The sequence below is a fragment of the Pseudorca crassidens genome, chromosome 7, assembly GCF_039906515.1.
Source record: "Pseudorca crassidens isolate mPseCra1 chromosome 7, mPseCra1.hap1, whole genome shotgun sequence".
In the NCBI taxonomy this organism is placed as follows: domain Eukaryota; kingdom Metazoa; phylum Chordata; class Mammalia; order Artiodactyla; family Delphinidae; genus Pseudorca; species Pseudorca crassidens.
In genome coordinates this window covers 37,289,590-37,312,709 of record NC_090302.1, presented here as the reverse complement: position 1 = coordinate 37,312,709, position 23,120 = coordinate 37,289,590, and the positions used below count along the sequence as shown (strand labels likewise).

The following is a 23,120-nucleotide window of genomic DNA, read 5'->3' as shown; positions in this document are numbered from 1 at the left end:
CATTTAATGGAGTTACTTGTTTACTGTTACATCTTTCCCGTGTACTTGTAAGATACTTGAATGCCAGGGCTATGGTTTTTATTGCTGGTGTTCTAGAGCCCAATATAGAACCTGGCAGAGTGTTTAGCCAATCTTTTATGGATGCTTAAGACGTCAGAAAAGCCCATTAGCATTTCCACAGAAGTCTCCATGTACTTCTTTATCTTCTCTTAATTATTTCTTTAAAAAAAGTTTCCCAAGGCCTAGCACCTAAAGCCAATAACAACAAAATATTAACTATTAACATTAGCTATGTTGTATAATTTATATATACATTAATATAAAGTTACTGAGTTTGGACAATACTGTGTGTGGACTTAGAATTTTTCTCACTTAGGCATTGTTTTGTGAGCTTTATTCTGGGCTATTAAATATTTTTTGAAAGCATGATTTAATGATTATTAATAGATTACAATATTCCATCATGTATTGATAGATGTTCCTTAACAATTCCTCTTATTTCTTTACTGTTGTAAATAATATTATGATGAGTATCATTATGCATAAGTTTCTTTTCATTTCTGATTATTTCTTTAACTTAGCTTTCTCAAAGTATATTCAAATAAGTTGCTGAGTTTAAAACTATATACCTTTTATGGGGCTTCCCTGGTGGCGCAGTGGTTGAGAGTCCGCCTGCCGATGCAGGGGACGTGGGTTCGTGCGCCGGTCCGGGAGGATCCCCCGTGCCGCGGAGTGGCTGGGCCCGTGGGTCATGGCCACTGAGCCTGCGTGTCCGGAGCCTGTGCTCTGCAATGGGAGAGGCCACAGCAGTGAGAGGCCCGCGTACCGGAAAAAAAAAGAAAAAAGTATATACCTTTTATGGATGGACCTAGAGTCTGTCATACAGAGTGAAGTAAGTCAGAAAGAGAAAAACAAATACCATATGCTAACACATATATATGGAATCTAAAAAAAAAGAAGGTTGTGAAGAACCTAGGGACAGGAATAAAGGCGCAGACGTAGAGAATGGACTTGAGGACACAGGGTGGGGGAAGGGTAAGCTGGGACGGAGTGAGAGAGTGGCATGGACATATATACACTACCAAATGTAAAATAGATAGCTAGTGGGAAGCAGCCACATAGCACAGGGAGATCAGCTTGGTACTCTGTGACCACCTAGAAGGGTGGGATAGGGAGGGTGGGAGGGAGATGCAAGAGGAAGGAGATATGGGGATATATGTATATGTTTAGCTGATTCACTTTGTTATAAAGCAGAAACTAACACACCATTGTAAAGCAATTATACTCCAATAAAGATGTTAAAAAAAAACATATATACCTTTTAAAGCCTTGTGATAAACTTCTACATGTGTCTTCAGAAAGGTTTTTCCAATTTATACTTTCAATATTTAGATGTCTTGCACCAACACTGAGTATTATCATTTTAGACATTTTTTGCCAATTTGGCAGAAGGATGGTATCCCATTGTTTTAATTTGCATTTCTTTGATTATTTGTGATTTGAATATTTCCCATAAGTTTATAGGTCATTTATACTTCTTTAGCTGATAGTGCATTCAACAGACTTTGAGTAAGTGCCGTACAAACCTAGCTACCCTTATGCCATTCCTGTAAGATTGTCAGCAACTTAAGGGAAGAGGTCATATAGGTCACCTCTGTATATGGACTGGCTGAGTACCTGGCCATATGTCCTTAATGAGTGTCTGACATTGCTAATGCTGTTGAGGTAGTAATGTTGGTAGTGTGGGTGGAATGGATGTGATTCTGTACCTTATTTGGCTTAGCTGCAGAAAAATCTGGGGGAGGAGGTGAGACTTTTTAGCTCTAGAAACGGAGACTGCAGTGGCAGCAGGTGGGTGGGTGTTCCAGGTGGAAGGGACAGTGAAGGAGAAGGCATGGAGGTAGGCCATGAAGAAGCCTTGGCAGAAGCTCTTAGGTTGCTAAAGAAAGCTGACGGAGGAGAGTCAGTAAGAAGAGATGGAACTGAGCAAATAGATTAGAAGTACATGTTTACTACCAAATGTAAAATAGATAGCTAGTGGGAAGCAGCCGCATAGCACACAGATCAGCTCAGTGCTTTGTGACCACCTAGAGGGGTGATAGGGAGGGTGGGAGGGAGACGCAAGAGGGAGGGGATATGGGGATGTATGTATATGTATAGCTGATTCACTTTGTTATACAGCAGAAACTAACACACCATTGTAAAGCAATTATACTCCAATAAAGATGTTAAAAAAAAAAAAAGTTCGTGTTTAAATGGAGCCGTCCCAGGAGAGCCAAGATTGCAGCCAGTCAGCTTGAGATGGATAAGCATTTTCTCAAGAAAGATCATTAAGATAGGACGAATCAGCTGTCTCGTCCAAGTTCTGTTCTTACCTGTGACTCTCTCCCAGGCAAAGAGACGTCCATCTTGTGCTACTATTGAAGCCCTAAAAAATGGATTCCCCTTGGGAAAATAAGGGAGGGCCCTTGAGGACCCCATGTCTTAGGCTTAGTTGCACAAGGAAAGCACTCTTTCTATAATTTTTAAAAAATTTTTTTTGCGGTACGCGCGCCTCTCACTGTTGTGGCCTCTCCCATTGTGGAGCACAGGCTCCGGACGCGCAGGCTCAGCGGCCATGGCTCGCGGGCCCAGCCACTCCGCAGCATGTGGGATCTTCCCGGACCGGGGCACGAGCCCGCATCCCCTGCATCGGCAGGCGGACTCTCAACCACTGCGCCACCAGGGAAGCCCTCTTTCTATAATTTTAAACTCCAGGATTTTGCTCTGATCATGGCTGCCTGTCTTAACTTCTACTACCTCAGCTCATTGCCCTTGTGGAGACCACAGTTATCCCTCCTTTTTCTTACAGTCTCTCAGCCTTCTCCCTAACCATTGCTACTGTAACATTTTAAAAACAAAAAACACTAAAGAATGATTCGAATAAGTAAGAAATGTAAAAATATAAAATTATATTAAAAAGATATGTATAATGCAAAGTTTCCCTCCTACTTCAGACTCCAGGCCTCTAGGCCCCACCTCCCCCATCTCATTGTTACCTGTGTCTTATGAATCAGTCCAGAGGTAAACTGTGCATTTATAAGCATGTGTGTGTGCACATGCGTGCGTGTGTATATTATACACATTGTCCTTCACCTTTTATTCATTTACTGCTACATCTTGGAGATTTTTCCTTATTACAAATAGAGCTACTGCAGTCTTTTAATAGCTGCATGGTACTTCCTCCTGTAGATGTATTATAATTTGTACACTCTGTTCTCTGTTGATGGATCTTTAAGTTGTTTCTAATATTTTGCTACTACCACAGTGTCGCAATACAAATCCTGTAGTAAGCCCCAATACTTTCAGACCTCTCTTAACCACAGTTTTTAGCATCCCACTTCAAACTTTATGGTAAGCCCTACCTAAGAAAAGGCCCTACTACTGTTTCACAAACCAGACAGACCTCTCTTGGACAAGAGACCTCTGGGCCCCTTCTGTCCTTTGGCAAACCTTGGAGTCCTTACCTGATATCTGAGACCAGAACAGATACATTTTCTACTGGCTGAAACATGGCAGTTCGCTAAAACCCTTTTGTATGAAGACTGTGCCTTTTTTTAATGCCTCATGTATTTCTGGGTCAGGAGTGAGGCTTGGTTTTCTCTGGCTCTCTCTGACACTTTGAGGCCATTACTAGATCCTTGCATAAGCCGTTCTCACACCCACCTTCCTTGTTGAAATTAGATCCCAACTTTTGCATAACTCCCTGTTCACTCATCGAAAACTTTAGTATGTACATCACAGTTTTCCTTCTAATCTCAATTACTTTCCATAGTCCTTGTGGTCATCATCATCATCATCACAGTAATTGCATTATTTTTTAAATTATTATTTATTTATTTTATTTTTGGCTGTGTTGGGTCTTCATTGCTGCGTGCGGGCTTTCTCTAGTTGCGGCGAGCGGGGGCTACTCTTCCTATGGTGCTCGGGCTTCTCATTGCAGTGGCTTCTCCTGTTGCGGAGCACAGGCTCTAGGCATGCGGGATTCAGTAGTTGTGGCACAGGAGCTCAGTAGTTGTGGCTCACAGGCTCTAGAGAGCAGGCTCAGTAGTTGTGGCGCACAGGCTTAGTTGCTTCGTTGCATGTGAGATCTTTCTGGGCCAGGGCTTGAACCAGTGTCCCCTGCATTGGCAGGCAGATTCTTAACCACTGTGCCACCAGGGAAGCCCAGTAATCACATTATTGAATACTATTATTGTCAGTGCTTTACATGTATTACCCAACTGAATTCCTACAATAATTCTATGAATTAGGCTTACGTTATTAGGCCCATTTTATAGATTAAGAAACTGAGGTTTAGAAAGATAGAAACTTGTCCAGGGTCACCTAGCTGGCAAGAGTTAGAACCAGATTCAAATCTAGACCTATTTAACTGCAGAGCCTAGGTTCTTAACACTACTATCTACCACCATAATCTTAGAACCCTGTTTTTCAAAGTGTGTTTCTCAGGACTCCAGTTTCTAGAAATGTTAATAGATTCTTTATCATGTGATAAAGAGTTTCATGGTGAAAGAAATTTGGAAAACATTGAGTTCCAGTAGAGTGCAACACCGATAGATTGCTTTATCAAAGGACTTCTCAGAAACTTAAAATTTTTAGGCTTCTTTTGTTTCTTCAAGAGGGGAATAAAAAATGCACAGCGTTAAACTTTTTTGACTATGAAACTCTGTTTTGGAAAAGCATCCTGTAGGAATCATTTTCCAAGGAATGTGCTTTAGGAAGGTCTGTCTCAGATTATTTCATTGTCAATTCATTAAAACTATGTTTGTGAAGGTCAGTCAGTGAGCTCATCGCTACCTAATCCTGTGCTTGTTTTTAAGTCTTTATCTTATTGGACCTTGCTGCAATATTCGACACTCCTGCACACTCCTTGTTTTAACATCTAAGAAACCATCCCCAATGCTCATCTTCTCTGATGTCTATTTAATTTCCCTTTTCTGAATTCTCTCTTTGCTTGCTTCTTAAATGTCTGTGGGGAAATTGACAATATCACCTGAGCCTCTGAAGCAAAAAGAAGTTGTTTGTTTTTATAGGGTGTGGGAGAAGCTTGCCTGGTTGGTTAGTAATAAAAGCATGCTCTTGAGCTGCCAGTTCTTGCTATAGCCTGATAGTCTCAGCCCCTCCTTTTCTGTTCTTCTAATGTGCCAATCTAGCTCAGTCTTTGGAACTTAACTGTTTTGGTAAAAACTAAAATCTTAGGCAGAAAGAAGTTGCAGAGATGAAGCTGAGTCGGTAGTAATAATGATATCCTTAAGAAATTAAGATTTAAGTATTCTTTCACACATGAATAAAAACCTTCTACCTTTCCTACCCCCATCGGCAGTGAACAGAGCAGAAATACCCAGAAAGGACTCAAATGATCCTTCTGCTCATGAACTCCATGTCTGTTAGGCAACAGGCCAGAGCAGGGATGAAAGCTGAGATTGGCTTAGTTCTCTTTCTCTAAAGCCACCAGCTGGATAGAATGTTCCTTCTCTATTCCAAAGGCTCTCTACAAAGGAAAGGAAAACATCAGGGTGCCTGGCTTCTGGTTCTGAATTATCTCCTTTCTTCCCCTGCCTTTTAAATTCCCTATGCCACCAAAACCCTGATTTTACCTTTTTTGCCTTTTATGGGCTGAGTTGTCCCCTGCTCCCTGCCTCCTATGTTAAAAGGCGTAACACCCAGTATCTTAGAATGTGATTGTATTTAGAGATAGGGCCTTTAAAGAGGTATGATATATTGAGGTAATTTGGATGAAAAATCCAAACTACATACTGAAATCTGACTGGTGTCCTTGTAAGAAGAGATTAGGACACACACATACACAGAAGAAAGGTCATGTGAAGACACAGAGAGAAGATGGCCACCTATATAAGCCAAGGAGAGAGGCCTTAGAAGAAACCAACCTTGCTAACACCTTGGTCTTGGACTTCTAGCCAACAGAATTGTACGAATAAATTTCTGTTCCTTAAACCACCAGTCTGTAGTATTATGTTATGGCAGCCCTAGCAAATGAATACTTTACAAGGCAGAAGGGGGAAGAAGATGGCACAGAAGCTTCAGTGTTTCTCACGTGTGAGTCTTTATTTCCCGAGGTCTAGTTGGTGGGAAATGTGTTCTCTAGGTTGGTACATGCAGACCCATTCATGATGCCCAGTGTCTTTTGTATTTGTTTACTCTTATCTCTATTACTAATAAAATTTAGGGCTCAACTAGAAATAGAAAGAGCTGGGTTCTTGCAGTAGCTTAGTCTCAAAATCTGAGAGAACTTGAATAAAGCACTTCCTATTTCTTAGTCTCCTTAGTTATAAATTAGGGATAATGACTGTCCCCTCTCACAGAGTTTTGGTGAGATCATAGAAAAATGCATTTTTGAGGGCAAAGCTCTATAAACCATTGCTTAAGTCACCAGTGGGCCTCTTATTACAGAAGTGTTGGTTTCCAGGGCTTTCTCATGACCTTCTTAGCCTAGGCCTTAGCAACCTGCCAAAGGTGTTTCTGATCACAGCTGGAGCCTTTGCTGCTGAGTGGGAACCCAGTGAAACTGCGTCTGATGGTTAAAGTGGCAAGGAGCCAGTGCCATAGGATTTCAGGCTTTTACAGGGATCTAGACTACCAGATGTCATGGGGGTTCGTGGGAAAACTTGCCATGTGGATCACTCAGATGAGGCTGTCTATGTACTGGTGCTTCTCTGGGACCTGCGAGGAAAGTGTCAGTGGAGGGCCTTGCCTGAGGAGTCTAGGGGAGCAGGCCAAAGGCTACCCTGGGCACTATGGGAACATTTTTCAAGAGCTGCTTTTGTGTACTTGTCAGGAGAAATGCTTAACATTTCTCAGGTTCCCCACCCCCTCTGAAATATTCTGAACACGTTTATGGCCTGGATCTGGGTATATCAGTGATTGGTCTTCTATAAACCTTAGATCTCGCTCTAGGCTGTGACTGAACTTTGTGAATTATAAGACATCACATCTGGGACTGGAATTTGGGGCAGCTTGTTTGAAGGTTGGAGTTTGGCTCCGGTTTCTGAGGAGCATATCAGCACATTTCTGAGAAATGCTGTGATATCATTAGCCTACCTAGAGTCCGAGGAGGGTGTCAGATACCAGCATCAGGCCTTAGCTCCAGCTGGCGGTGTTTTCTGGACATAGTGTCAATAAAGGGAGGTACTTTGTAAACTTTTATGGAATAAGTCTGATTGATACCTCTGTACAAAATTACTTGCTTCCAAATAACAAGTAAAGCAGACCTTCTTGCTTTCTCCTACTTTCTCTGACTCTTGCTGCTTATGTGACCACACAGTGATTGGGAACATTTGATCCTGGCTGTGAAGGAATTCTTGCTCTGTAAGAGAAAGTTCTTTTGCCAAAGTTATCCAAAAGGAAGCAGCTAATATAATTATTCCATCTTAGATGAGGATTTTACAGACTGAGCTCCTGTCTGGTGTTTTTTTTTTTTTTTTTTTTGCAGTACCCTCTCACTGTTGTGGCCTCTCCCGCTGTGGAGCACAGGCTCCGGACGCGCAGGCCCAGCCGCTCCGCGGCATGTGGGATCTTCCCAGACTGGGGCACAAACCCGTGTCCCCTGAATCGGCAGGCGGATTCTCAACCACTGCACCACCAGGGAAGCCCAATTATTCCATTTTAAATCAAGCCAGCTAATAAGTGGGTACCACTGGGTGCTGTTGGGCCATTTGCAAGACATTTTCTTATCATTTGTGAGCTTGTAGGCCAGAGAGTAGATAGAAGTAATTACCAGTTAAATATTTAAACACTTTTTTTCATCAGACACTTTTCTTCAGTCTTTATGCTCATTTTTTCTCTGCAGCATTCCACAGTGTTTTTGCAACTCCCTACTTGTAGCTTCCTATTTTCTTGGGTTCTTCCAGTTCTTCCTTCCTCTCTTACCTTGCCTGTCTCCTTTCCTGTCTGTCTCTGTCTCTTCTTTCTACAGAAGGCATCTCTTTTAATCTCAAATCTGCATTTCCTCAGCCTCTAACCCAGAGTCATTAATTGACGTACATTAATTGAACTACCGTGTGGCCGGTACTGTGCCTGATCTTGGCCTCTGTGCTAGGCAGCCAGTAGACTTCCAACTAGCCTTTCTAAGCAGATGATTCCCAAATATATACTTCTGACCCTCCCTTTTTTCCTTAGGTTCTACCCTTCATATCTAGTTATTTACTAGTTATTGTCACCACAATTTCCCAATGTTTGAAACTTCCTTCCTGGGCCTATTCCTCTTCCTTTGTTCTCTGTTTGTATGAAAGTCACCATCGTTCTGCCAGTCACCCACTCAGTCACTTCCTCCTCTCTTGCCTCCCACATTAGATCGTTTGCCAGATCTTGCTCTTTTTCTCTCTGTGATTTCTTTTATCAGTCTCCTCTTTGTTCCTCTCTGCATTCAGGTCTTCTTTACTGCTTAGACTATAGTGTATTACTCTCCCAATGGTTTCCTTGCTTTTATTTATTTTTCTTGGAATCCATTGTGTATACCACTATCAGATTTATCTTCCTAAAACAGAGCACTAGTCATGGCTACCGCTTATGCTCAGGGTTCAACTTAGATGTCACATACTTTGAAGCCTTCTGGAAAGTCCCCAGATAGAGTTAGATACTCATTTTTCTATCTTTCTATAGCATTTCATATACAGTCAATTTTAGTGTTTATCACACTGTCCTGGAATTGTATAAGCATTTGCCCTCAAGATTTTGTATTTCTTAAAAGAGTATCTACTACATGATTCCTTTTATATTAAGTTCAGAAACAGGCAAAAGTAATCTGTGGTGTCAGACTTCAGGGTAGTGATTATTTTGGGGTGAGGGGGTCGGTAGTAACTAGATATAAGTGCAGTGGGGCTTCTGGAATTCTGATGATGTTCTGTCCTTGATCTGAATTCTGTTTACGTTAAGGTACTCTTGATTTGTGTACTTTTCTGTATGTATGTTATAATTCAATAAATAACTTAAATAAAAGCTAGATGAAAAGAGCATGGAAATACAGAATAGGGACTGTGCCTACTTAACTTTATATCCCTGATGCCTGGCATCCAGCAAGTCTTAACAGATATGTGAGTGAGTGAATAAGTGAATGATTGAATGAATGAATGAAAGGCTTTTCCCCCCTCAAAAAACATTAATTTTTCTTTACACTGGTAGTTAAATTATAGTTTCAACTTTTTAGCTTGGCATCCATGACCAGTCATGATTTTCTAACCTACTTTTCTAACCCTTGTTAACCCAGAGGCCACATTATACAGTTGAAAGAAGTTGAGCCTTGGAATCAGAAAGAGCCTGAATTTGAAATATGGCTCCACCACTTACTAGCTGTGTAACCTTAGGTTTAGGCAGGTTACTGAGTATCTTAGAAACTTAGTTTTCTCATCTCTGAATTGGATATTATTTGCCTCAGTGGATAGATATGGATTAAATAAGATAACACATATAGAGCAAGACCTGGCATGTTGTTAACATTCAGTATATGTTAGTTTCCGTTCCTTTCCAGCATCACACCTTCCTTTTTGTCCTTTTCATATCTTTGCTCATCCTGTATCGTCTGCCTTTTCTTCTCTTCCGTTTCCACATATCCAAATATTATTCATCCTTCAGGATCAAGCTCAGCTATCACCTCTTTCACAGAGCGTTCCCTGATTCTCTTCCAAACCAACACCTTGAACGATGCAAATATTTTCACTTACAAATTCTCATACATTTCGCCTGGGTCTCTTATGATACATATTAGTCACTCATGCTAACCTTTAGGAGTTGCAAAGGCTGCCCTCTCACTCCAGGCCCAAAGAATAGGCACTCCAGTTGTAATGCTGGAGGAATAAACTGGCAGTTGGAATAAACTGGGGCATGAAAAGGCAGGTTGAGAAAACTGATTTGGGCCTTTGATATTCTATTTAGTACCTCCTCCTGCACAGGGAGAAATTCAGATGTCTAGTAAAGGATGTGGACCTAGGAGCAAAGGGTCAAGTTGCAAACTGCTTGACTTGTCTTTTGAATTGTTCTTCTGTTCAAGATGTCTTTATGGCCCAGCCTGATTTATCAAGGTAGGAGGCCTTGCAGGAGTTTGAGTCTGAACCCTTAAGAATTAAGAGGCTTCCCTGGTGGCGCAGTGGTTGAGAGTCCGCCTGCCGATGCAGGGGACGCGGGTTTGTGCCCCGGGCCGGGAAGATCCCACATGCGGCGGAGCGGCTGGTCCCGTGAGCCATGGCCGCTGAGCCTGTGCGTCCGGAGCCTGTGCTCCCCCCCCAAAAAAGAATTAAGAGTGAATATTCACCTGGAATATCTTCTGTTTAATATGCCTTGAGGGCCTAGTACATTTATGTAAAAAAAGAGTTCAGTGATTCAGAGATCCTATTCCTGGCCACTTATTTTCTTGTTACTTCTGCTTTCTACTTGCATTTTCCTTGCATATATGTAGGCTTTAACTCCTTTCCTAGATTGCACTTGAGGTCAGGAACTAATTACAGTCCCTAACATAGCTTCTGATACTTAGACAGTCAAGCAAAGTTTTGTGGGGAAATTGCTTAAAAGTATGAAGTGATATTACAAGGCTGTAATTGGTTGCAAAGGGAATGATAAATGCTTATAACAAAATAGTTGTCATAAGACTTTAAAGTAAGGAGCAAGCCCTTTGAGTTAAGGCAGTCAGAAAAGTCTTGTCAGAGGAATTCCCAGAGGGTGCTAAGTCAACAATTGTTATTAAATATCAGGAAATGTTCAAGAAATAAAGTAATAGCTTAGAAAGATGGAAATCAAGGGGTAACTTGCTTCCTGTGTTTACAAGCATAGGTCATTAAGGAGATCCATGACTCCTTGTAAGTGGCAAGTTGTGTTCTTTCCATAAACAATGCAGCAGAGATTTACCACCATTCCAAAACAGGCACGTCCTGAAGTACAGTCCCAGTGTATAAAATAAGACATCTTGAAGCCAGAAGGAAGAGGTAAGTTGTAACAAATAATCTTCCCCATTTCTGTAGGCTTCTGTTTCCCTTTGCTGGTTGTCATCTTCAAGCATGCTAGGGAAATGTGTTTATTTGGTCCACACCTGAGGGCATTCAGACATAAATAGGCAAAGATGGTAAGTTAGGAAGGGCATTCTGGATGAAAACCAACATCCTGGAGCATTTCTTATGACAAGTGAGATAAAAGCTGTTGACTGGTTTCTACCCAAAATACTCTTCCTTTTTGGCTTTTGCAATATCTCTCCCTCCAAGTCCTTTTCTTATTTCGGACAGCTCCATCTTTGCTTCCCTTACAGCATTTCTTTTCCTCTGCTTGCCCCTTAAAACTTGGTGATTCCCAGGGTTCTGTTTTCAACCGCATTCTCTTCTCCAGATAATCTCACCCATGTTTTTATCCATACACTGTTGAGTCCCAAATTTCTTTCTCTACCTCAGTCCTCTTTCCTGAGCTCCAGACTTATGACAAGGTGCCCATGGATATTGTCACCAGAATTTTCACAGGCACGTGATGCAGTATGTTCAAACTGTGCTCATTGTTTTTTCTTTCTCCTCCATCTCCTTTCATGTATGTCCTTTATCAGTAAATGGTACTATCAGTCACCTAAGCACAAGCTCTAACACTTCTCATAATATGGGTATAACAGCGCTTCATATCATAACATTTCCTCCATTAGGTTATGAACTCCCTAACGGCAAGGATTAAATCTTTTCATCATGCCTGGTATTACGCTTAGGTACTTAATAAGTATTAATTCTATTATTTATTTTTAAAAATTTTTGGTAGAATTGTATCAGTAATGTTCAAAAATACTGTATTAATTTGCTAGGGCTGCCATAACAACGTACCACAAACTAGACGGCTTACACAACAGAAATTTATCGTCTCACAGTTCTGGAAGCTAGAAGTCCAAAATCAAGGTATTAGCAGGGTTAGTTTCTTCTGAGGACCATGAGGGAAGAATCTACTCCAGTTCTGTCTCCTTGGTTTGTGAATGGTCTTCTTCTTCCTGTGTCTCTTCATACTGTTTTTCCTCTATGCCTATCTTCATATCCAAATTTCCTTTTTTATAAGGATACAAGTCATATTGGATAGGACCCACCTTAATGACCTCACTTTAACTTGATTACATCTGTAAAGACCCTGCCTCCAAACAAGGTCACATTCTGAGGTATTGAGAGTTAGAACTTCAACACATGGATTTTGGAAAACATAGTTCAACCCATAACAGACACCAAAGTAGTTTTTACTGTTTTGGTTCCAAGTCTTGCTTTCTGACAAGCCCTTGATGAGGTTTTAAGCATCCTCACCATACTGGTTTTTACTCTCTGATAGCACTCTAAACAGGGTCATATGGAAAGAAAAAGAATGGGATGGCACATTCAGTGAGTGTAAGGGATTCGGTTTGACCAAATTTAGGGAGTCAGGGTGCTTTGGATCCCTCTAGACATGGACAGGTCAAGAAACAGCTTTGATAATATGCCAGGGAGTGAGCATGGGCTTTTTCCTGAGAGCAGTCACGGAAGGATTTTAAGAAAATGAGTGACAAAAATCTATCTACATTTTAGAGATATCCCTCGAACAAATTGTCAAGAATGGATTGGGAATAGGGAGGGGTGAGAGGGAGGTGGTTCTGGAGGAATAGAGACGAGGATGAATATTTTACAGCCGCTTGAGTGAGAAATAATGAAGCATAGACTAAGGGTTGTAGAGAAAGGGACAGATTTTATAGGTAGGAAGGTAACATAGATTAGTCTTGGTGACATGAGATAGGGGGACAAAGGGTTTTGCAGGGGATTCTGTCATTGGATGGAGAATTAGAATATAGGGGTTCCAAGGATCTTGTGTCTGAGCAGAGAGGTCATCTCTGTTTGCAATTGGCGTGGGTGAGCTGGCGGCCTAGGACTCCAATGCCAACCCCAGCAACAGGCTTTCCCTTGGCATCCCTTGCTTGCAGGCTGAATCTAGCTCTTTCTCTCTCCTGACTTGCCCAGTTGAGTACTTCCCTTTCTCCCCTATGCTTCCCTGTTAATCTGTCAGAGATCCCCAGCTAAGATTAGGTCTCCCTTAAGTTTTCTCTTCCCCTTTTGCACATGAACTAGTTTCCTATAACTCAGTGCCTTGTACCAGATATTTCTGAATATATGGAGAATACTACAGGGAAAAACCCTCCTCTTTGGGGTCCTTTCATTGAGTCCCAAGACACTTGAGATTTGTATGTTGGCTAGGGACTTTTTTTTTTAAGATTTATTTATTTATTATTTATTTATTTACTTTATTTTTGGCTGCGTCGGGTCTTTCATTGCGTGTCCTGCAGCATGCAGGATTTTTCATTGCAGCGCACATGCTCTTTGTTGTGGTGCACGGGCTTCTCTCTAGTTGTGGTGTGCAGGCTCCAGGGTGTGTGGGCTCTGTAGTTTGTGGCATGTGGGCTATAGTTGATGCGTGTGAGCTCAGTAGTTGTGGCACGCGGGCTTAGTTGCCTCACGGCATGTGGGATCTTAGTTCCCTGACCAGGTGTCAAGCCCACGTCCCCTGCATTGTAAGGCGGATTCTTTATCACTGGACTACCAGGGAAGTGGCTAGGGACATATTTTGAAAAGCTTGTAGAAATAGGGGCCTACAGCAAGAGAATTTTCCAGAATTGGGTTCACTCTAAGGTATATCTCAGAACAAGCCACAGAGAACTGAAGGGGATATTTGATCAATATTAAGCCAGTTAGAACATAGTCTGTTTTTAGTACAAGAGGTTCACTTCCCCATGAAGAGTCAAATTTTGGGTTCCCGTTAGAGAATCCTCAGCCTATGGTCCCTTGGCTTCCTTGTGGTGTAGAGATCGAGGCAGGCTCAGTGCACTTTGTGGATTGCACTGGGACATATAGAAGCAGATACTAGTTCAGCACCAGCCTTAGTCCTAAATCTGGGGGCTATGACTTTGACTAGGTTTATGTAAGAGGGCCGTGGACATGTAAACTGCTTGGCTTATATGATCTTTTGATCATTTGCTCCTCGAATGGAAATGGGACCACAAGCTATGGAGGTATAGGCTAGAAACCTAACTGTTTAGCTGGGCAGTCCTGAGGAGTTTATCAGCTCTTTAGGTTCAGGATTTTGCTATCAGAGATGGTGCTTGACCTGGTTATAGAACTGAAGTTTGTCAGCAGTTTGTGACTCCTTAGGCCTGCCTTGCAACTTGTCAAGTCTGATTTAGGCTGTGTAGCAGCTATGTCTTAGCACATCAGTAAAGTGAGCCCATCTCTGCCAGGTTCCTCACTCCCCTGGTGGGGGGGGCATGTTCCTGAAGGAAGAAGGAAAACCACCTCCCGTTGCCCATCATTCTCTGCTGCATGTAATTTCTGAGTAGTTTATAGAGGACATAATTCTACAGGGGGAAAAAAAGACTTTTCTCTGCCACCAGAACAAACTGTTTTCCTCATGAAACAGATCCCAGCTGTGTGACCATATACTGGCCTGTTCGTGTGCTTCTGGCTTTACTTAGTGGTAGAGAAGGAAGCATCACAAGCTTACTCCTGTGTAAGTCAGACTTGGGTCCCACCTATCCTCTGCACCCTGCATATGTGATTGTTAACACTGGAAGAAAAGGTAGGCACCTGCTGGTTCTGACTCAGCCACTCTCTGGCAGTGACACCTGAAAGGCAGGCCAGGTGTGGAGCAGGCACATTCTTTGCTTCAGAGCCAGTTGTATCTGGCCCCAACAAGACCTAGATTGGTTTGTATGAGAGGAGAGAATTGCGAGCCCCTCCTCCAGTATCCTTGTGACACCACTCAGATGCTTTAGCTGAAGATGAATTTTGTGCACCAGGTGGTCTTCTGACTAACCCACCCATTTGGTTCCCCTTTAGAGCTCCTGCAGCTCTGAACCTTCCCACAACTCTGCGTGAGTGTCAGTGTCTCATGTTGAATTTCCATCTTGACTCATCTGTCTCTAGGCGAAGATCCCTGCAAAGATTTAAATTGGGAACCAGACCTTGAGAATGTCTGTTCAGAGCATTTCACAGCTTCTGGATAAATGCCTTTTCCTTCTTAACCCAATCTGTTTTTCTAATTCTGCCCAGCCAGCTCTTGAACAGCCCTGCTTTGAGGAAGCTTCCCAGCTAAGGTGGGTGCTTGTGCTAATTCTTACCTCTGTAATGCACCCCCATCCTTTTGGCCTGCCCAGGATTCCCAAGAGACAGATCCACTGACACAAGGGAGCTGCAGTTTGCTCACATGGCTCAGGAAACAGAAATTGCGTCTATCCCAAAAGACTAGTCCACTAAGGAGGTCTGATTGTCCTTTGGTCGTATGATGTCTGGTACTCTCTGGGCTCGGTTGAACAGTGACAGAAGGAGCCCTGCTTTTTTACTGAGTTTACAGTGACTGCTGTTTACCACTTTCCCACTTATGCCCCTTCTTTCTTTTGCTGAAAGGTGGGAAGGTGGAAAGATACAAAGGTAATTTATGGTCAGAGCCATATGAGGGCTCTTGTGAAGTTTGAAGACTGGAACTAGAGATAGCTGATTTGTTGTGCCTCGCGTCCTAAACACGTTTTCTCTGTCTGAGCCTTTGTTTTCCTGGAAAACCCAAACTGCTTAGAAGATGAACTGAATGTGTTTGAGTAAGCAGATGGACAAGACAGTCACATTAGCCTCAGTTATAGCCTCTGGAGGTCCTAGCCAGGTCCTGGAGCCACTGGTGGATGAGGCAGGAAGAAGTAGGTTCTTTGGGCAATGTCCTACCTCTGAGGATCTTTCCCAGTCTTGAGAATTTGATCTTCTCTTGAGTCTAGGAAGCTCAGACCCAAACCTGGTCATGACAGCCACTGCTCTGAGCTCTTTATGAGTGGCTGCAGAGTTGGGGGAGGGAATTCTGATTTAATCAGTCTTCCCTATATTTCTTGTTTTAAACCCTTTACCTCTTTCTCCTGGCTGAAATATATGAGGAGCTTCACAGTAAATTTGCCGTGACTTCCACTGAAATTTGACAGTTTTCAGGTTTTTTTTTTTTTCCTTTCTGTATTTAGATGTGGTTATGGTTGCACTGTCAGCCCTTATCTCTTCTGTCATCCAGCCAGCTCTCGACTGGGTTAGGAGGTATTTGCTTTGCTGTCAGTGTTGGCTGCGTAATGAGGTGGCTGGTTAAGAAATGGGTTGTGTAGTGTCTCTTGGAATCTAAATTCTTTTCCTTGGTTGAGGGGGAAGCAATGTTATTGGAAGAAGGCAGTAGGGAGGCAAATGTTGGCTCTGGATTCAACGCTTTCTCCTCAGGATCTTGGATAAGCCAAGGAAATCATTCTTAATTTAAAAGCTTGTTTTATCTACCATATAGGGCTGCCTGTTCTGTAATGACAGATTCCAGGGTGGCCCTCATAGACCGCTTGATTCCTGGCTAACAGGGCCTTGTTCTGTTGTGCATTGTCGTGAGGAATGTTGCAGGGCAGCAGAAGTAGCAAGGTTTGAGAGCCTGGTTTGGGCCTGATGGGTGAATCAAACTTGCCCACCTGATGTTAGCCTGAGGAAGAGGAGGGGAGCTTATCTTATTAGATCAGGCTCAGAGGAGGTAGAATAGGAATGGCTTCACTGGATTGTCGCTGGCTGATTGAAGCCCTATATTGAGAAGAATTCTGAGGTTCTCTGGGCTCAAACAGTGTTTTTCCTGTCCAGTGATTGCAGAGTAGGGAGAGGTATCATATATTTCATGTTTTTGTCAGTGGTCCAGGGCTTCAAGGGTCCCTGGCTTATGTTTGGCATTATGTTGCAATGAACAACTTGAGTGCTCTTTGAAGATAAGGATATTTAATTTCCTGATGAAATTCAACTAGAATTTCCTGATAATTCAACTAGAATTGTTGAGTTATTAGGAATTAGGGCCACATGAGAACCACCTGACCAACCAGTCTCCAGGGAGGTGGGGTTGCAACTGGCAAAGGACTGGGAAATTTGGGACTATGAAACCAGGGTCTTAAACCGTACATCGCTTTAGCTCAATATGGTATTACTTTAGGTTACTTAGTTCCTAATTCTGGATTCCAAAACATTCTGTGGTCCTGACTTCTGCAGTAGAGGGTCTACCTCAGCCCGCCCAGCTTCCTCTACTTCTGTCTAATCATTGCCTTGGCATGGCCTAAGGGAGTTCTCGTTTTCCCGTTGGTTCTCTTGCTGTGGCTGTTCAGGAAGAACTGGACTAGGTATGTACTTTGAGAACATGGTGTTGTTTGATGTTACCTGCCCTTGGTACTTTACCTGTTCTCCAGCTTTGCCAAATGCAGACAGTACATTATATATATACGAAAACAAAACGAAAACCCAAAAACCAACCAAACCAAAAAACCTAGAGCTTGTCTCAGTAGGAGGGACGCCTCCCTTTGTATTACACTCTGGCTGTTTCTTGCTGTGTTCTGTCTTGCCTCTGAGACCGAGAGCTCCTCAGAGTGTAGGGCTCTGTGTTATGCCTCTTTATATCCTACAGCCCAGACATGAGAGAGATGGATAGGCAGGGGAAAAGAAAGGAGGGGGGAGAAGCACGAGAGGAAGAAATAGGGGAGGGGAAAGAGGAAGATCTATATTTAGGGAGAGGGAGAGACACTCACCAAGGGTGTTTGAGTGAGCTTGCTGGCGAGATTTTTGTGTGCGTGAGTGTGCTGGGAAGGGGGTGTGTGCGCCAGGAATGTGTGAGGAGGGCTGGTGCCCTATGGGAGGTTGCAGGCAGGAAGCAGCTGGAGAGGAGGAGGAGCAGCAGCAGGAGCAGTAGCTGCCCTGCTTTTTGTCTCAGTCTCAAAACCCGGAATCGATTGAGTTAGAATTCCACGTCCAGTTGAAGTTTGGCTGCTATTACCTTCAGCAGGCTGGTCATCAGAATCCCCCTCAGCAGAGAAGTGTGGACCAGATTGGATTCCTAGATTTGCAGCCAACAAGACTCCTGCCCAGCCCTGGGGGAATCTCTCTGCCGGGCATTTTTCCTATCATCAACTTTGCACCAGGGAGCCAGCCAGCTGGGTGCAGCTGAGAATAATAGCTCCTTGGCTCTGTTTGTTGGTTGGGCAAGCAGCTGTGCTGTGGCTTAGAAAGTTCATCCTGTGGCTTCTCTCTCAAACCAAGGAGTGCTTCTGAATGGATTTCCTTTTAAAGACAGCACTTGCATTTCTAAAACTTGAGAATTTGTGGTTTTAATGTGTTTTTTTTTTCTTTTCATTTCCTTAACTCTTATTTTGATTGCAGCAGCAAGGTAAGTGGTATTGAGTATATGACTGACTCTGAATGAGAAGCAGGGACAAAAGCAAAGCATTTGTGGGTGGAATATGGAGCAGCTACATTAATTACATAACTGCTTGAGCCAACTTGCTGGTGGGGGGTCATTATAATGAGTGAAAAACAGCATACTCAGCACTAAGGGTAGAATCTTCACATGCACGTGTTTATATGCTGATAATCTGACCATCCATTCCTCCTTGGTACTCTCCTGTATGTATATAAATAACCCATCCAGCCCTTTGGATATGTGCATACCTGTATACGAAGAATCTGTTTCTCCCTCTTGATATGTCCATATGTTTATAAACAACCTGTCCATTCCTCTCCTGTGTGTTACATATACATAGACAACTCATTCATTCATCTTATATAAATATACACAAGCCATCTTTCCTTCCATGTGCATATGTATATAGATACATAGGTCCCTTTATCTCATACACGTATGCATGTACCCAGGTAACGTTCCTATTCTTGTATAGGCTGTGTATATTCAGAAACCTTTCCATTTTTCCAATGTGTGAGAGTGTGTTTATGTATGTATATTGTCCTTCTGTCTAATGTGAGTATTAATTCATCCTTCTCGTGTGCATATTCCATATAAACAGGAAAGTCATCTTAAGTTTTCTCAGTTTTAAATGTGCACACACATGGATAACAGATAATGTGTCCATTTGTGTCCTGCATGTATGGTGAAAAAAGCACTACCTTTGTATATCGAAGACCCCCTTTTAAATCCTAGCTCTACCCAGTGACCTTGACCAGGTCATTTAGTCTCTCGGAGCTTTATTTTTCTCATTTATGAAATCAGAATAGTAATCCTTCCCTCCTACCTCACAGGATTGTTGTGATGATAAAATAGAAACCTTGTAAACTGTAAAATTCTAAACAAATGTAATTTTACTATTGTAATGTGTCCCTCTAGTGTGAGTTGTCTGGGATTGCACACCTTTGACCCAGCTGCATTGAGATTATGCTCTTGTCTGTGAGAGGTCTCTAAGTCTTCCCTGTGAAGGGGTAGCTTCTGTTGAAGTAACTAGGTTTATCTTGTGGTTTTGCTCAGAGTACTGGACAGAAGCTACACAGATCTACAGGGTATCTAGAAAGGGTCAGGCTGAGAGAGATAAGGTCTAATCCTCTGCAGATTGGTGCCTTAGTACTATGTTCTTTGCAGCCTTGAGGAGGATTGAGCCTGTCACAAAATGGAAATATGATGCTTCGAGCTAGGATCACCGTGAACAGGTTAAAGGAAGACTGAAAGAATAGAACATTCTACTGCCCCTGAGATGACAGTCTGCCCTTTGCATCCGCTGCCATGTTTTGAAGGCTCTCTAGAGTGTCCCCCGCCCTAACCTTTAAAAACTGTGATGTTCAGTATAGTAGCCACCAGCCACATGTGGTTGTTGAGTACTTTAAGAGTGGCTAGTCTAAATTGAGATGTGCTGTAAATGTAAGATACATACCAGAGTTCAAGGACTCAGTATGAAAAACGGAATGCAAATATATGATAAAAAATTTTTTTTAGAAGTTTGTTTTTGTTTTTTTTTTTAACTTTATTTATTTTTTGGCTGCATTGGGTCTCCGTTGCAGTGTGCGGGCTTTCATTGCGGTGGCTTCTCTTGTTGTGGTGCGTGGGCTTCAGTAGTTGTGGCACACGAGCTCAGTAGTTGTGGCTCACAGGCTCAGTAGTTGTGGCCCACGGGCTTAGTTGCTCCGTGGCATGTGAGGTCTTCCCAGACCAGGGCTCGAACCCGTGTCCCCTGCATTGGCAGGCGGATTCTTAACCACTGCGCCACCAGAGAAGCCCTGATAAAATTTTTTTATTGATTACATGTTGAAAGAATAATATCTTAGATAATGGGTTAAATAAAATGTATTAAAATTAAATTCATCTGTTTCTTTTTACTTCTTATGTGGCTACTAGAAATTTTTAATTACATATGTGGCTCGCATTGTATTTCTATTGAACAGTGCTGTTCTAGAGCCATAATCAGCACAGGGATCAGGGCAGCTTTTCCAGCTGGAGGGCAAGTGGAAGCCCCATGATGGCAACCCTGGGGATGACAGGCGCCACACAAGGTCTCTTTCTACCAGTCTCGTATGCTAGAAAGATACAAGCTAACTGACAGTCTGGCAGAGGCTGGTACTGCCACTACTGTGTTTATTTACCCTGAATGAGTCCCCTAAAACTGTGAGCGAGTATATTTGGGGAGAGGTTTCCAACTTAGTTTTACAATGAAAGGGGATTGTAAGCCATCAGTCTGGAAGAAAACCTAGAACTTGAAAGCGGTATGTTGTTATGGGAACAGAAGTGGACTAGAAAGCAGAAAACTTGGATTCTAAATCAGCTCTGCCATCACTCATTTATTCTTTCCATGGCACTGAGTTCTCACTGTGTGCCAGGCCATATGCTTGGCATAGTAATGCCCTGTGCTAGGCATTGGGAACTAAAAAATAAGGCACAGTTTTCAATGTAATGGAGTTCATACCTACTGTGTGTCTTTAAGCAAGAACCTCCCATTTAGGTGTCTCCCAAAGTAAAACAGATTAACAACAAGAGTGTCATTCTAGGTCAGGTGTTATAAACTTGGGTAATAATGCTTTGGGGAAGCCAGAATAGCGGCCCTGCCTAAAGATTTCCAAAATTAAAATTTAGAAAAACGTATGATAGACGAAAAAAACTACTCCATAGGCTAGATCACAATGCAGTATGAGATTCCAGGCCTTGCTATTTTCTAAAGAACTCTTCCAACTCTAGCATTTTCTTATCTTGTGTCCCGGATCCTTTTATTCAATGGCAAGATTTATTTTGTCTTAGTTTGAGCACCGTATATGCCAGGCACTGTACTAGGTGCTAGGGATATAGCAATGAACAAAACAGAGTCCCTGCTCACATTCTAGGATAGAGGTTGAGGAGAGAGACAGATAATAAACTAAAAAATATATGATCTATCAGGTGGTAGTAAGTTCTATGAAGAAACTATAGCAGAGTAAGGGGATAAAGAATATGGAGGCTTGGGGGGATGGATAGGAGAGTGTTCAGGGGCTAGATTCCTGCTCACATGGCTTTTTTGGTCTACTCACAAGAGTCATAGGTAGTAAGGAAAAAAGAGCATGATGAGTGCTTAAGAAAAAATTTGTTCTGATACTTGTTAGAAATGGTAAGGCAGACTTTATTCAGGGGGGCTATTATATTGGGGTATTATAATAGGGGAGAGAAACTGAGCCCAACTCTGAATATAAGCATAAGTGGGAATTTATAGTCAAGGAACAGGGTGAGGGTCACTGGATGGAAAATTAAGAGGAAACATCCGGGAAAGGGAGGCATCTGGCTAAACTGACTTGACAGGATTTTTTCTGGAATCAGCCCAGGGTGAGGGATAAGGAATTTGGTCAGATACCAAAGGTAGGGAATTTTCACTAAACTGACCCAGCAAGATTCTCGCTGAAATTGGACTAAACAGAGCCCAAGGACAGGAGCCTGGTCAGAAAGAGGACTCAGAGGAGACTGACTCAAGTTTAGTCAAAGAGAGTCTTTGTCGTGAGCATCAGATTCTAGGTGCATCTGTATTTGTTTTATGGTTTGTTATACTCTTGGTATAATAAACCCTGGTACTGCTGAAAGGGAGCCCTAGGAAGGGCGCAGAGTACCCAGCTCTGCTGACTGGCATTCAGTTTTCATTCTGAGTTCTTGATATACCAGCCCTCTGAAGGCTGCATCCTCTTTCATGCTACTGTACATTCCCTGAGGTTCTATCTCCCCTCTTGGATACAACGCATGAAGTTTTCTTTCCTTTACCATGTCCAGCTTCTGGCCTATAAGTGGGGTTCCTCCTAATGCAGATGAGGAGGGATGGCAAGTCCTAGGAACTACAGGACAGGGACTTTGCTATGCATTTAATTTGGGCACTCTTTATTCCCTTTGGCTATACTCACTCTTTATACCTTGTGACCCTGATCATTTTCTCTGACAAGATTATCTGTAAGCATTGATTCTTTCCCAAAGATTAATATCTGAAGAGTACCCCTACCTGCTGTGGCCCTAGAAATTCGTTTCCCACCATATTAGCCATACAACATAATTGGTAAATGGCCCAGGAATGATCTGACCGCTGTGGGTGACGTGTGGGGTAGAAGGCTCAGAGCTCTTGGCTTTTTGCCTTCTGGGCTTGCTTCATACAAAATGAGAGGCCGCTTGATATATGTACAGAGAGCCCTGGCCTATTCCCAGAGGTCTCCCAGTTGTTTCCTCCAAGCCAAGATTTGGGTCAGAAGCAATTTTATGAGGAATACCCACATTCCTAATAACATTTAACTGATAAGTCAGAGAGAGAGGAAAGAATCAGCCATTTCAGAAAGCGGAGGGATTTTTTTCCTCTTGACATTTTTTGGTAGGCTGGTGCTGATTCGGTGTGATTTAAGGGGTCTACTCCCTGACATAGTTCTCAGTTTTCCATCACTGAAGCTTTATTCCTTTTGATTAATTCATTTTGTTTTGCTATGTTCCCTTTTCAAAAGCAGATAACCCTTGAAAGGGCTGCCTTATTTTTCCCAGCCTTAGGCATTCCTTAGGAAAAGATTGCAGAAAGGTATGGTCATTTTAGAGCATGTACATATGAAGTATGGAGAGTTGACTTGAGTGGATAGGCCAACAGGATAGAGCAGAGTGACAGCACTGGGTACCTTGAAGGAAACTAGAGGGCTAGGTTTGAGCTGGTTGGGCCCCGAGGCCTCCTTATGCCATCTCAGCTCAAATATTACTTCTTCTCCGTGGCCTTTCCTGTTGTGGTTTTTCTGGGCCTCTCATCACCTTCCCATTCCCCACCCCTGGAATTAAATGCTTGCTTGCTATTACAAGTTCTATTATAACATGTATCACTT

At 42.6% G+C, this 23,120-nt stretch overlaps 1 protein-coding gene across 12 annotated transcripts in view; it reads left to right on the top strand.

The window, feature by feature from the left end:
• UNC13B (unc-13 homolog B) overlaps window positions 1-23,120 on the top strand; it is a 222,275-nt gene that overhangs the window by 137,568 nt on the left and 61,587 nt on the right. For 5 of the 12 annotated variants that reach the window (XM_067744040.1, XM_067744043.1, XM_067744039.1 and 2 more), the window contains exon 1: window positions 17,703-18,213. The exons of 6 other annotated variants lie outside the window; for them this stretch is intronic. The gene's annotated coding sequence lies outside the window, so the exon portion shown is untranslated. Of the gene's footprint in view, window positions 1-17,702; window positions 18,214-23,120 lie in introns of those variants that run through there. One more of the 12 variants, XM_067744044.1, reaches the window with a different exon arrangement.